The sequence below is a fragment of the Pseudopipra pipra genome, chromosome Z, assembly GCF_036250125.1.
Source record: "Pseudopipra pipra isolate bDixPip1 chromosome Z, bDixPip1.hap1, whole genome shotgun sequence".
NCBI lineage: Eukaryota > Metazoa > Chordata > Aves > Passeriformes > Pipridae > Pseudopipra > Pseudopipra pipra.
This window is the reverse complement of record NC_087581.1, coordinates 15,778,383-15,791,653: the sequence shown is the minus strand read 5'-3', so window position 1 is coordinate 15,791,653 and position 13,271 is coordinate 15,778,383. Positions and strand designations below refer to the sequence as shown.

Here is a 13,271-nt window from a genome sequence, read left to right as displayed (position 1 = left end):
GTGTTATATGATTAGGGTAAGTAGGGATCTGGTACTGCATGCTGTTACTGTGCTGTCCTGCTCATCATTTCTGAGATCTATAGCACCAGGGAACATGATACCACCAGTCTACTACCACCAGTAATTTTCAAACTTAAACAAAGTATGTTGTCGGATTGGTGACCAAACTAATTTTTATGACATGTCATTTCTGTAAGGACATTGATTTATTTCACAGAAGGGTTTCCCATAGATAATGGTTGTTAGCTGGCTGAGTTGGAATCTGGCAGGATTAAGGAAATCTAAACTGACAGCTGGTTTTGTGCAAGGACGCATAATGTGGCTGTTGTTACAGGAGGCAATATGGGATGTCTGTGCACAAATGCATGACAAGAGGGCTTGCTCTTAGCTGTATACATAAGTGCAGCTTAGCAGTTAAAGCAGCACATCAGGACTAAATACCTTGCAGAAAAAACTTCATGTGACTTTTTCATCATGGAGTTTGTGGTTACGAGTATGATTACGCTTTTACTTTCACTATAGTTGTCAGAAACAGATGTTTGAACTCTGGTCAAAATAAAAAGGAGCCATATTGCCAATTACCTTAAAGAGTCATCACTAAAGAGTGAGGATCTGTAGCTAAAGGAACAGATTGCCTGTCCACATAACAACCCAGCTTGTAGATGTTAACAACTGATACAGCAGAAGTGATGTGTCCTATCAGAAACAGCACCTTGAAAGCTGACGTTTCATTTGCCACCTCCTAAGTTTTATTTTCTCCAAGCAAACTGCCCCTCAACTGCTAAGCACAGACATTTAAAAACAAATGCATTTTCAATGGGACTGCACAGCTCAGTGCTCAGAGGCAGCACTGCCACTTTTGATGAGCTGAACAAGCACTGAGGCAGCTACTGGCACTGAAGGTGCCCATCTGGAAACACAAAGCATTTCTCGAGGTTTTTTTTTCAGCCAGGAGAGATTTTACCATATCAACTGAGCTCACAGCAGAAAAATATTAGAAATCGCTTTATTACAGCTCTGTGTAAAATCAGAGGCTGTGCTTTGACATGTTTTGCACAAGTTTGACACTAATGAAGTTATGACAAATACCACAAAGTAACACACAATTTCCATCAGTCTCAGTGAGGCCATAGTTGAGCCTGGGATTTACAAAGTGCTGAGCACAATGCTAATGGTGTTTTGGTGACACTGATATGATTGAGGTATAAATGTACTCACATGCGACTGGCACTTGTCAGTATTGCCTAAAACAAAAAATGGGAATAGTGTTGGAAGCAATGAAAGCAGAGAGAGTGGATAAAGGTATGACAGTGGTATGTGCTGAAACCACTAGAGGTGGTGTCTGGTGTAAAACACAGTGATACAGGGCAGAGAAAGCATCAGGTCTTTGTTTGCCCATGAATGCTGCAAATCTGGAGTGCACCTTGCCTCTGTACCGGCACATGGAGGACACAGTTGCCTGGCTAGATGAGCAAGTCTGAAGAAAGGCATCCAGAGCACTCAGGGGAGACTGAAGCCCAGGTGTCCTTAGGGGTGCAATTTGGACTTATGCAGCTCCCAAGACCCCGTGTAGATTGCCCTGGAAGTAAAGCCATTTCTGAGAGCATGGAGTGTCAGGTAGACCATGCTGTGCTTGGGCAAATGAAAGAGAGCTGGTGTCATGAAATCTGAGATTTTCCTTCTGACACAAATGAGACAGAAGAAATTGCTGCAGTTCCATACAGGATTACCCCAGCATACCCTTGTAAACCAAAGTCAGATGTGCCCACACAGCTGCTGACCCATGAAGCATAACCTCAGGACTTCCACATTTGGCCATTCAGGGTAAATGGTTTGCTTACAAAATGGGAACATGGGAATAATTGCCTCCCACCTTGTCCTGCAGCCCCAGCATTACGGCAACTCTAATCCCCCTCATCCATGTCCTGCAACAAAATCCTTTCCCTTAACAATTCTATGACTCTGATGCATGAGATACCTTGGCTGTGAAGTTTTGGTTTTATGCTGCTGTTTGGGATAGAGATACGGCACAGATTGCTTTCACACTAGCTAACATAAACTTAGGACTAAAGACGACTGTAGTAAACAAGAAACATAAGTCCAAAAACTAAGATCCAAATCTGTTTGAAATATATCTCTTAGTGTTGTGCAGGTCCTTCGGAATCGTATTTTCTTCCTTAGTAGTTTGTGGATCACTTATTTAAAATTTAATTTACTTCTTGTGTTGAGCTTGTTGGAAACTAAATTCTGGTCTTCTTCTGTGGAAATATTCTCCTTCCAAACTGCTCTACTTCTGTGTTAAAGCAACTGGCTTACTTCTATTAACTCAACTTACCATCTGACCACAATTAATCCAGCTGTTTCACACATACAGTTTATCTTGTTTTCCTTATTGATTTTGATAGTAAAATGTGTGTGGATTAATAATACAAAAATATGTTCTCTTTTCACTGAAGTAGAGGTCAAATCAGCAAATCTCTGACCTGAATATTTAACTGTGAAGACAGAAAATGTACTAAAATCTTATTTAAATGATACAGCTGCTAAAGAAGTGATACAGCTACTGAAGAAGTGTAATTGGACTTGTTATTTTCAAAACAAAATTCTCCTGATATTTTCACAACTGAGGCCTTTAGCAAAGCATTTTGGAGCATGGGTCACTGAAAATCGAAGAGCTGCTTCTTGCTTTCTAATGAAGTCAAGAAACCATCCAGATTTGCCACAAATGTAAACAAGAACCAGGAATTCATGTAGAAGCTAAGAGGACGCATCATCCAGTTTTGTTTCCTGAATAAACTGACCGTGTGAGAACCAGGATATAACTTTAGGGAGGGCAGCAATTCTCCATTTCATGGGCCCAACTGAACACATTTTTGAGAAAATGCCAGTTCACTGGAGCTGATTAATTCCACCTGTTTTCTTGTTTCCTGTTCGATATATTCACCTTTCGGGGGTTCCCACCCGTACTTTGGCTGGAAACAGAGACAGAGCTGTGCTCCTCTGGCATCCAAAGGGCCACATTAGGCAACTACAGCGGGTGTCACAGCACCCTCCATGAGGATCTGGGTAGTCCAGGTGGTGGCAGTTGTTCATGAGATCCAGAGGTGCATGATGATGTCCCCTGCCCATCTTTGGCAGATACAGACATTTTAAAAACTGCCTGCTTTCCTCCTACATCCCTTGATATGCTGTTCCAAACACTTCTGATTGTACAAACATCCGTTTGTTTCTAGTTTCTTCAGACTGACCTCTGAATCATTAGGCTTAATCTGCTGCTTTACTTGATTACAGATGCTCCTGAATTCAAATATTTTCTCCCACTGCAGTCAATTATAGGCCAGGATCAAGTTTCTGCTCTATTTTCATTCCAATATACAAGAGCTGTGTAAAACTTTTGAAGGTTATTGCTGGATTTTAGCCTGAGTAGGAAAGCCCTGCATTTAAATAACTTTACTGTAATGTTACTGCAACTTTACTTTTAATAACTTTTATATTAGGAATATAAAATATGAAAAATGAAGAAAAATTAAGACATTGCTTTTTCTTAAGACTCTTTTTTCAGCTTAAATGAGTGTATTCTATAGATACCTAGGAAGAGGGTCCAGCTATTATAGGGTGCAATATATATAATCAGATTTATTTTATGATCTGGTTTATGAGTACATGTAAATGTGTACCCAGTGAAATGGCAACACAAAAGAAAGTTCTATGAATTATTTATTATTTGCCTAGGAATCAACAACTATACATTAGGACCAAACAAACTTCTAACACTGAAAAAGTTTTTTGTATTAGGTTGGCTAACTTAAACTTTAAAACATAAAACTAGTCTCAAGTCAGAACAGATATAGGTTAGCAATAACTTGAAACTTAACAGGTTTTAGTATTGGAAGGGATATCTTAAAATACAACATGATTCAGGGAAAACAGCTTCCCAGAATATAGTTGTATAGCTTTTGAATAAATATAACAGTAATTGTCTCAGGAATGATGGTGCTCCTCTGCTTTGTGCACATCACAGCTAAAGGGGGTGGGAGACTGCAAGAAACAGTTGCCCAGTGTGAGGAAGGTAACAAGAAGGGAATATTCTTGAGCAGCAAGCAGATGGTGGGAAGGAGGAAAAGAGTCATAGCACTGGATTTTTGACAAATTAATGTTTGAAGTAGAGGCCTGTTTACCTAAAATTGGTGAAGATTCTCAGTACCATCAGCCAAATGTAGCATTACTGGAGGATCGGCTTCGAAGGTTTCTGAATCCCTCAGACACACAGAACAGGGTAGTTTCCCAAAAGTGGGGTCAGAAGATGTGACATTCTTCTACTAACCTACTGCGTGACACTGAAATAGTTACTACACCTCACTCTTTCCCTTCTCGGCAAGATTTTGGAGGCTTCACGTGGCAGAGTTTGCCACTGTTTTTAGGGGCTCAGCTGAGGTCCCCGGGGACCCTTCGACACGACGCAGAGCATTAACCCCTTCTCGGCTGCTAGGAGGGACAGAGCGGTCCCTGTGCAGGCGGGAATCACGTCCCCGAGGGCTGTGCTTTGTCAGACTGGCTCCCAGACGCCGCGCAGGGTGTCCGGGCGCTGCCCTCGGGCCTTCTGCCGTGCGGGACGGGCGCTCTGCGGGGCTGGGCTGGGAGGCCCTGACCTCTGCTGGCCAGAGACAGAGCCCGTACCGCTCCTCCTCTGGGAAAAAAAGGAAGGAAAAAGGAAAAGGGTGTGCTAACCCCCGTGCGTGTTTGCCCGAATTCTGCCTGCTCGCCTAATCGCTTCCTACTTTCCCATGGCAGAAGCGTGTTTGGTACTGAAATGGCTGTGCGGTGCTTCTGTGGGCATCCAGCAGCTCCTGTGGTTGTTCTTCCATGAATTAATTATTTCAGATGCATGACTTGGCATGACTTTTCTGTTGCAGAGAGTTTTGTCAAACTGTAAATGTTGGGCTGAAATTTTACATGCTTTGGACTTTACCTCACCCTGGGCCATTTTTACTCCTAGAAGTCTTGCTCTCGGGAAAACTATTTTGAGTGTATCCAAACACAGTTGTGCTGTGACCGACATGTTCTCTCGAGATGTTAAACTCTGGAAACTCTGGAAGAGCAACACTTGAATTTTTGTTGAGATAAGGCAAAAATGCTTTGTATGAGGCCTGTGACCTTTTGGCAAAACTACTGCCCTTTCAAATCTACCATTTACAAGTGCTTGGAAGGGAAGAAGGTTGAAGACAAGTGGAGAGTGACAACAGAGAAGGGTGACACTTGGGAGGAACAGCATGTGCTCTTGTCCCTTCCCTCTCAGGGCCAGGGCCAGATCAGGACCCTACATGTTCCCATGACTCGTAGTTAGCTCTTATCAAGGCATTGCTGGTCAGTGCCTTTTGTGCAGAACCTGTTCTACACTGAGCAGGCTAAGATTGTCTCTAGAGATTGGGCTGGCCTAGCAACAGTGAAAATATGCTATGTACCTAAAACAAACCGAGCACTGAGGCAGTGAGTGAAACCAGTATGGCTGACCAGAACCGCAGCAGCTCATGTGGCAGAGGCCAGGGCCACGAGACCTATGTTACCTGTCCTGACACTATGTGACAGGAATGCTGTGCTGGGTGGTGGTATTTCTACATGTTGGAGTTTTTTCAGTTTGTTTTCACAGAACTTTTACACACAAAGTTACGTTAGAAGAGCAGGTTAAATACTCAAAAACTGAGATGCTCAAACAGCCTATGAGGCATTAACTTCTATTCTTCCCCGATCCCACCTCAACACAGGATAGAGTCCTCAGTTACCGACTACATACAGTTTCCCCACACGATACTTGCTCGGTTGGGGTTGACTCTGAGGTCATTGTTGAAAACAGATTTTTCCTCGTCTTTGTCATAGAGTAAAATTGTTTTATCTTAACAACTACCAGATAGTATGATCTTCAGTGCCTGGCTTGAGAATTTCAGGCCCAATTGGAATAAATGTTGAGTATTCACTGCTATACTGGCATCTCTGCTGCTTTTAGCACTGTATAAAACTGCACACAGAGAGAATGTACATCCTCAGTGCCCAAAAACTGGGACTCCACAGTAGTAGTCAAGCTTCATTCCAGCTTGTGAGTGATATGCCTGCAACCTTTTTCCTCTAGCAACACTTGGAAAACACAGTTCATTTCTACAAGTTAAGAAGGTGTATGGAGCTGTGAAATGATGGTCTCTTTGTACTTTATTTATGAATGGAGATCCATCTAAGATATCAGCTTTTTACTTCTGCTGCAATATTTTGTGGATTAATGAAAAATTATTTGTGATAAGATTTCAGCTGTGATACACAAAGGAAAGCAGAGTTTATCCTGACCTCTTTTAGCATAAAAGCATCCACATCTAGCTGAATAGCCTCCCTTATTTTTTTTTGTGGTAGACAGAGTGAATAGCCCAAAATATACACGAAATATGTGTACAGAAAGTTCATATTTTTAAAAAAGTAAAGTGTAATGAGAATTGCCCATACATAGAGATCAAAGTTAATACACTGGACAAAAGTAATGATCCCTATCTTTTGTTCAGTCAAATCACTAAATTCAAGTGTGCTGTTGAGTCAGTAGTGTTTGATTTGAAAGACTTCATTATTAAGAAATTAATGCTCAACAACAGTAGATATTGGTATAATGAATTATGCTACTTTCCAAAGTTAACATCCTACAAAGCTTCTGTAAGTTACTTGTGTTCCTAAATTATCTTTTAGGGACCTAAGCAAAGCCAAAGAAACAGAACAAAACCAAAACCAAGCTCAAAGAAGAAATTAGTTCTAGATTAAAATAAGTATCTTCCTGTAGTGCTGTGCAATGTATATGCACCTGAATGTATTTCAGTGTCCAATGCATGCTCAAGTAGTATGTCAAGGAAGATATATACTAAAACATTGTAAAAGACTGACGATTGTATACCCCCAAACTGATAATCTGGATGAATTTACTTTCTGGAAAGGCTCCTAGACTTAGAAAGGTGAATATGTTTTCATTGTGTAAAAGGCGCAAACCAACATCCTGAGGAATTCACGCTTGCCTTGTGTTGACTACTGGACAGAAGAGCTAATTGTTCTATAGAGCCTACACAAAACTATATACGGTAGAAATTGTCTATTGTGGGAGCCCAGTTACCATGTTTGCATACACAAATAAGCACATTGTTCACCAAACACCTGCACTTCTCAAAAATGTTCACACAAAGTAATAACCCATTCAATGTGATCATGAGTAAGTTTGCTATGTCATAGAGTCACAGAATCATAGAATCAGCCGGGTTGGAAAGGACCTCTGAGATCATCAAGTCCAACCCTTGATCCACAACTCTCTGCCTTTCATGTTGAAAATGTAGCCAATAAAGTCCTTCAAATATAGTGCTTAAATTCTAAATAAGGAAGGACAATTGAACCCTTGACATTATTTAGATCATAAGAGGGGTTGCATATAGGGAGAAATCTTTATAATATTTTACTGCATATGGATAAGGTTTGTAGTCAGTTGAGGGCTGTGTGTGACATGGTTTCCAGCAATTAAATACTCCAGAGAGAAAGTTATACAATTAATCATCCAGTTTTGTATTATCACTCAGCAAGATTTTTATTTTTTCATGCTGAGGGACTGAAGAGAGAGAAAGCAGATCTTGAAGAGACTGCATCCAGGCATACTTGCTTTATTTGGCTTTGAATTTGCTTGTGCTTCAATAATTATACTGAACATCTGGTTTCTTCGTTAATCAGAGAAAACATGTTTTATTCCCTTGACTTTTTAATAAGAAAAAATTAATGTCTGCCATATGAGAATCCACTGCAACAGTAACACTTTGCTGAAACTGAACATGACATCATGCTTTGATGATCACGATATGCCTGTGTATTACATGTGTGAGATGCCCACAATAGCAATTATTTTCCCATGGGATTTGAAACCACATGCAGGAACTCCACTGCCATGGGTGGCCAGGACTGCAACACCTGCTTATCACCATGGTGGTCAACTCAACACAGCCAGAGGTTTATAGATAGGGAGAGTGATTTACCCAGATTATAAATAGTACATCTCTTTAGTTGCGTTCAAAAGAACTTAAAGATCAGGGGTGATCAAGACTTTGCTTCCTGAGATGTCAGCCTCTGCTTCTCCATTCCTATCCAAACAGTCATCCTCCGGTTTGATTTCCTCCTTCATTTGTACCAGCAGAGGGATAAGTTTGAAATCTCATGGAGACTTTAAGCCTGTTCAGCTGGCCAGCAACAGTTCACTGACTGGTATGCAGAGAGATCAGCTTCTCGGTACTCCCTTTGTACTCTTCAGAGGTGTTTCTATCACCACAACTCCTCCCCATGGAGGAGCCCAATATGACTGGTTTTCCCCTACTGCAGCCCAGGCTGCAGTATCTGACAACTGACTGGGAGGATCTTGGTGGACCTGAGCAACTTTCTCCAGCAATCAATGCTAACAAAAAGCCTCTGTCAAGCCATGTAAAGCACAGAACTGGCTATTGTGGCATGCTAGTACGCTACTATTAAGGAATCAGCACAATGAGAAAATATCTTTGGCACCAGACTGCAGCAATGTCTGGGACAGCAAGACAGATATCCACTTCTACTCCTACTTCTGATGTTCATGGGCAATCTCTGCCTCCACCTTTTTTCCATTCAAAACTTGGTCAGAGGAGGCAGGGAGTGGGTGCAGCCAACACAGGCAAAATTAAATATATTTGATAATGATCTTTAAAATCCAACACTTAGAATAGTCATGAAAGTAAAGATTTAGCCTTACTGGATTTAGGATGCAGAAAAATTTTTAATGGGCACACACTCTTCTTGGGTAAACTGTTGTAAAAGAGGCTACATGAGCTTACATCAGTTGAGATTCATTCTAAACTTTACTCTTCTGGATTTTTCCAGGTACTAGAATCAGATGAAATCTTGAATGCTGTTAAGAACAACTGTGATGCCAGACAAGAAAGGACATGGTTGGTTTTGCGGTCTTGTCAAAACTCTGTTTGACTTGTCAGATTTTATTCAAAAAATGAGTTTCAAGTTATTCACAATGGCAGATCAGAGGCTGAATCTATTTTAAATGGTCGTATTTCAAGCTTCATTCTGCTTTTAAGTCAAAGAGACCTCATCTATGTCCCAATGTTTCTCTGACTAGTTTCTCAGCAACATCATCTAACTGTATTAACAGAGCTGTCAGAAGGGGCTTGCTTAATAAAATGTAGTCTTTGTCAAGGAGGAAGAAAAGAACACTTTATTAGTTTGTTGACCAGGACATTTCTACAGATTCAATCTGCTTCATTGGTTTATGTCTTTGCTCAAATCTGACTCTTGTCATTGTACCATTTGTCGAGTTTAATTTCTCTGAGTAGCTGAAGTGATTATGGAGAGATATTAAACTGGAATCATATACAAAAGATATTATTAAACAGCATTCCTTTATTATCTAAACCAGATGTAGCATTGTGAAACAAAAAAATCATTTATTAAGCCTCCAAAGCTGTCTTTGTCCATCTGCATAAATTGGCAGGTTGCATGAAGACCCTTTTGTTATTTATAAATAAAGTTCTGCCTGAAATAAAACCACACATCCAAACAGTCTCTAATTCAGGAGGGGTTAAAGTCCTTGGTCTTGATATCCATCTTGCAGCTAAAGCCAGTCATTATTATCTGAGGTTTGACTTCTTGCTTTTTCTGGTTCTTCTTGTTATTTGTTTTTTTACAAGTCAGCCTCCAGTTAACCCCCACTTTTTTATTCATGTCATCTTCATCTTGTATGTGTTATGGTAGATAAATGTTGACATCCTCATCAGACTATGAAATATATGTGCTTAAAGCCCCTAAGACAATTCCATCAGCCTTTACCTCCTCAGCATAAGACTTATTCTGTTATTTTTCTCTTGTACTGGTCATTATATCTTGCTGCCTACAATTACTTTGTAAATCCAGAACAAGAAGTCATCGAATTACCAATCCTGTCTCCTCTGGGTATCCAATGCTTTCAGAATACCATAGGGTCCTCCCTGAAATTATCATCTGCCAGATAAAATCCCTCTGGATGAACTCTGCAGTGAAGTACTTTTTAATTGGGTGAATGTTACCAGGTCTGTTACCTCTGATGAGTTCAAAAGCAGCAGTCTTGCATGGAGGAAGTCCACATAAAAGCATACAAAACCCACAGACAAATCCTACAGGGTCCAGCAGGTATGCAAGTGTCTGTCTGGTTGCACTGTGCAGCATGAGGGCTGGATGGCTGCCCTTGGGTACCCATGCCAACCAGCTCCAGCCTACAGCCACTGCACTGCTCTGCTCACATTACGTCTCCAGGCTTCACTTCTCAGGAAATCCATGCTTTTTCTATGCAGATATCTCAAAACAGGGATTTAAGAGCACAACGTAGGGCAAAAATTTAAGTTTTTACAGGTTTTCAGAATCTGTAAAATTAAAAGAGATGTAGCTCAGTTTAGTCAAGATTTCCTATAGTTACAGCTGATTTTTTTTTTCTCTTGCTGAATGATCTGGAAAAAATCAGCCCTTAAATTAGTTAGAGCATCATGTTCATTGCTGCCTGCAATGAAGCCCTTTCCCCACAGTAAATGCAGAGGGTCTTCTACCTGTTTAATTGTGAAAAATAGCTGTCTTGGCTCTCACACACTTGCAGTAGGGTGAGACCACATGCAAGCACTCTGCCTGTTGAAAAGTGAGGACTCATGATCCTGTGGACTCATGATCCCATTGTGTTGAAGACTTTTATTTATAGAGCACTTTCAGTTTGTAAAATAGTGTATGAGGCAGCCACTAGTCTAATTTTAGGATTTGGAATGTGACAACATTCTACACATGTAGATCTGTAGCAAAAAAAAGTGTTTCAAATTAAAATTGTTTTGCCTTCTATCTGGTTCAGTAGCATGGACGTTCCTGACTCCCTTAAGCTAAATAGCATTGAAAGGGTGGTAAACAGCAACGTTCTCTTTCTAAGCTGATTTCAGGGCATTACTGTGATTTGGAGATTTACTCTCTGGTAATTTCTGTATTATTTTAAAGCAGAGGCTCCCACAGTTGCCTCTGTATTCATGAAGAAGAGCAGAGGAGATAGGTGCCTGTGTACGGCCCAGGAATAACAACTGCATGGGAAGGGAAGGGATTGGATAATAAAATGCCTTAGTTGTCAGAAACCCCTGAATTTCATCTTTAGATCCACAGCTAAAGCATTTGAGTTTCACCATAGACAGAGAGCAGAGAGGTACATTGTGCCATTTAAATACTGTTTACCTCTCTCCTGTAGAAAAAAAAGCTGCAGTGAAGTTTCCTCAATAACTGGCATTTAATACCCAGCAGCAGGCAGGCAGTGTGACTTACAGTACTGGCTGGAGCTGCCTCTGCTTAACACAAAACAGCACCAGCAACCCTTACCCCGAGGAATCACTGCTGTTAATCAGTAAATTTATTAAACTGGTAAAACTACTAGTGCACATCAACTGTTCCTGCTGGTGGGAAAGGGATCGGCTCTGGCACTTCTCAAGATCGATATAACTCACAAGCTTCTTCTAGCATCTGGTGGCAATCACACAGAAAACTTATGTAGTGTCAGTAAAAAATGAGGTTGTTATCGCTGCCACACTTATGAAATGTTCTGTGCTTTACAGCAATATGAGGAAATGGCTGAGAACTTCTCATCTGCATGTTACCTCTCCTTCCCCAAGCCGCGTCCAAATCAACCTGTACACAGACTAGTTAACAGATTGAGCTAGTAGGATGAGAAACTGTTCAGCTCCACAAAGACAAGTCAGTAATGTTTTCTGGAAGGTTTTTCTAATTATTGCTTGGCTTATGTGATTTTTTGTGCATACTAAAAAATTGAGTGCAGATGTGTTTCTTAAAAAAGACACAATTACATTCTTTTAATCTGATTTTAATGTTGCAGAGTTAGCATAAAGACTTCCTTGTACCTCAGGACCTTAGTACTTTCATGACTGAGGTTTCAATGACCTCATGGACAGGTCTCCGGGCCTCTGTGCATTCTATTCTTCATCGAATGTGCTGTTAGTCATACTCCCTTCTACAGAAAGTGGCCAGTCTCCATTACCTTTCTCTCCATCTTTTTATTTCTACTCTCTGTCTGTCATTACAACAGTCTTTGTTGGGGTGTCTGCATTGCTTTTTTGAGACTTTGGACTCTTTATCGAGCTGCTCTACACTTTTCCTTGCATAATTTGATCTCCCCATAGTTCCAAACCTCCTCTTAGTCTCAGTTCCCATATTTGGCTTGCAGCTCATAATCATTTTCCCCCCATTCTGTTCCACCCTTATTTATATTTTTTTTCCATGACTTTCTCTAGGAGATGCTTTCCTGGCATCTTAACCTGAACACATCTACATCATACTCCCCTACAGAGTCATCAGTAGATAGAGCTCTAAGAGGTGGCAAGATCTTCCTCCACTAATGCAAATAAATGTGTACCTGCCATCTTCTTAATACTTTCAAGTATTTTCACCACACTCTTAGCCTCCTCTAATATCTTACCATGTTGACACTTAAAAAGTTTTCTTTCCACCATACTGTTTCCTGTTGGTGATTTCTTCCTGTCCTTCACTCAGTTGCCATGTGATTCAATGAACATCACACTTTCACTTACCACAGTGGAAGGGTGTAACCATGACCATCCTCTTTTCCTCCACAGTCTCCTCTTTGTTTTGAACTAAGAAAACCCAATTCTGCTCCATGCAAGTTAGATTTTCCAGACACACTGTTATTTCATTTTCTTTTCTCTGGTCTCCTGCAAATGTATTTACATCTCAAACCACAAGCACAAAAATCAAACTTCCTAAGAGCCTTCCCAGCACTGAGCAGTCATATTTTCTGGCCTTACATATGGATCTCCTGGGTTTGTTTCTTTCAGCTTCCATTTCTTCCCATATTGTGCTACTAACCATGCTACTACTATAACTTATCACCCTGGTGCATGGCATGTACTGACAAATCCAAAGCTACAAGAATACACAAGATGGCTTCTCAAACCTTTGTTGAGAGGATGAGAAAATATGCACTATTCTTGTTCTGCAAACCTTCCCTGTGAAAAGAGTGAAGTTTTCCAAGGTTATGCCTAGGCTATAGTTAAGCCTGCAGCCTATAAATCTGATTTATAAACTTTTTGACTATCTCAATTCTCATTATTTTAAGTGCAAAACAAAATAAGCTCCTCTGGACACACTTTTCTTCTTTCTGCAGCATTATTCATAAATGAGGTTGCCTGAAGAGAAGTGTTAAATCACTG

General features: G+C 40.6%; 1 long non-coding RNA gene across 1 annotated transcript; it reads left to right on the top strand.

The window, feature by feature from the left end:
• The first annotated feature begins 6,789 nt into the window (after window positions 1–6,789).
• LOC135407527 (uncharacterized) lies at window positions 6,790–8,969 on the top strand. Its single transcript, XR_010426909.1, has 3 exons — window positions 6,790–7,486; window positions 8,154–8,262; window positions 8,905–8,969. It is a non-coding gene; the product is annotated as an uncharacterized LOC135407527 (long non-coding RNA).
• The last annotated feature ends 4,302 nt before the right edge of the window (window positions 8,970–13,271 follow it).